The 2,729-nt window shown below is 32.2% G+C and overlaps 1 pseudogene; it reads left to right on the plus strand.

Annotated features, from left to right (window-relative positions):
• The first annotated feature begins 975 nt into the window (after positions 1–975).
• LOC110258881 lies at positions 976–1,884 on the plus strand (annotated as a pseudogene).
• Positions 1,885–2,729: the final 845 nt, after the last annotated feature.

A 2,729-nucleotide genomic window follows, 5' to 3' on the forward strand; every position in this document is an offset into this window, starting at 1 on the left:
CCCTCAACACCTGGAGAGCACTCTATATATTTTTATGCTCTTATTTATTATGTATAAATAATGTCTCAAGATTGTACAATAGATGAAAATTTTAAATTTTCCTTCCATTCATTAATGCAACAAATAGGGCCTTTTGTGCTGACAATAAATCTATCATAGAGCTATTTTCTGTATTAAATTTTTAATTGAATTTTATTGCCTACCTTGTATATAAAACTAATACATAATTCTTGAAAAACTTATGAAATATGAATTATTCAAATATGATCAGGCAAATTATCTTTGATTTGTCATTTGCCATCAGAAAGTTTGATTGATTCTACATACAAGGTTTTTCTGTTAATAGGAGAAATGAGTGAATTTGCTGATTGTTTTTCACAAATTCACTCAATTGAAATTTATATTTTGCTGCATAGTTTCAACCTTCTTTACTTTCAGTGTTCCCAAGACTATTAGTTTCAAACGTCCAATTTATATTGTTTGTTCACATGGCAAAGGTGATCTTTTTAAGCAAATTAAGAAATTCGAGTTGATATAATTTCAATAAATTTGCATTCTTGAGGATACAGTCACAAATAAAAGAGAAAATCTTTCCACATCATCCTGGAAGAAGTGCAGTTGACCCAATGGAGAAAGCTTATATATTTAAAAATATGTATATTTTAAAAATTCTATAAATTAAATTTTGTTGTTATCTAAATAATTAACAATAAAAATATTTTCTCTATCATTTAAATATCCTATGGTAATGTTGAAAATTATTTCATTTTTCCCATGATGACATTATTTCACAATAAATTTGTAAAATAAGAGAAAAAATCAAGCTTAAATCTTGAGATAACTAGTGTCACTACAAATGGATGTTGTTTTTCGTAAATTTAAAATTATTATTATGCTAGTTTTAAAAGCAGATTCATGATTTTTCTTTTCAGATATTTAAGCCATCTGTTTATAACAGATGACAATATGAATGATATGGAAAGCCAGAGAAATATCTCAGAATTCATTCTTTTGGGACTTTCTTCTGACCAGAACATACAAACATTTTGCTTTGTGCTTTTCTCATTCTGTTATATTGTCCTGTTGATAGGAAACTTTCTGATTCTTATTTCTATTAAATGTAGTCCTCTTTTTCAGAAACCTATGTACTATTTCCTCAACCACTTATCTTCCATGGACATCTGCTATACCTCTAGCGTTACACCCAAACTAATTGGTGACCTGCTTATGGAAAGAAAAACCATCTCCTATGGTAATTGCATGTTACATGTATTTTCCATGCATTTCTTTGGGATGAATGAAGTCTTAATTTTTACAGTCATGGCCTTTGATCTCTATGTTTCTATCTGCAAATCTCTCCACTACATGATTATCATGAACCGGACAATATGCAATTTCCTAGTCTTAGCTGCTTGGGCTGGTGGAGCCATTTACTCCTTTCCTCAATTTTCTGTGATAATCCAGTTGCCTTTCTGTGGTCCTAATGAAATTGGTCACTATTTTTGTGACATCTTTCCTTTGCTAAAAGTTGCCTGTACTGATACCAACATCACTGGTGTCACTATGTCAATTCGGGAATGGTGACCTTAATGACGTTTGTGGTTTTATTTTTTTCTTATGTCATTATATTATTCACTTTAAGAAATCACTCAGCTGAAGGAAGATGCAAAGCCCGCTCCACCTGGCTCTCATATCACTGTGATAGTTTTATTTTTTGCTCCTTCAATCTTTGCCTATCTTAGACCTCCTACCACTTTTCCTGAGGATAAAGTATTTGCACTGTTTTACCCCCTCATTGCTCCTATGTTTAATCCCTTAATCTATACACTAAGAAATTCAGAAATGAAAAATGCCATGAGAAAAGTATGGTGTCCAATATCATAGCTAAACATCTTCATTTTAAAGTGAATAAAGAAATATCTTTATTTCAGCGAGATATTCACATTGTTCCATTGTTATTATGTTATGAAAGACATAAATAGGACTTCAAGATTAATAGTAGTTACCAATTAAATATTAATTATACTATAAAATTGAGTTGGAAATTTAGTTAATTTTGTGGGATTTTGAGATCGTGTGAGTAGGGTTATATGCATAAAAATGACCCGGGATATATCAATGAAGGCACTGCTCTATGAGCAGTGACCACTGATATGTAAAATAATAATTGTGATGCTATTAGAAAATTAAAGTTTGATGCTTTCTGTGTTCATCTTCAATGACTAACCCTGAAGGAAAAGAGATATTTATTTGTTTCAGTGTACAAACTAGGAGTTTCATCTTTCCCCTTTGTTTACAGTTTTAACTTGACCACATTGATTAACCTTGCTTTTTTTAGATTTTTCTTTTTCTTTCTTTTTTGCCATTTCTTGGGCCACTTCCATGGCATATGGAGGTTCCTAGGCTAGGGGTCAAATCAGAGCTGTAGCCACTGGCCTACTCCAGAGCCATAGCAATGCAGGATCTGAGCCATATCTTGTAACCTACACCACAGCTCAGGGCAATGCCGGATCCTTAACCAACTGAGCAAGGCCAGGGATCAAACCTGCAACCTCATGGTTTCTAGTCAGATTCGTTAACCACTGAGCCATGAAGGGAACTCTTAGATTTTTCATTTTTAACTAAAACTCTGAGTATAATAAAGTTGAAGCGCATGAAATTGAAAAGATAAAGTAAGAATGCCTAGAAAAGATAGCCATGTCATGTGTAAGCTCTTATAAAAAAATTAA

Source organism: Sus scrofa, unplaced genomic scaffold, assembly GCF_000003025.6.
Source record: "Sus scrofa isolate TJ Tabasco breed Duroc unplaced genomic scaffold, Sscrofa11.1 Contig53, whole genome shotgun sequence".
NCBI lineage: Eukaryota > Metazoa > Chordata > Mammalia > Artiodactyla > Suidae > Sus > Sus scrofa.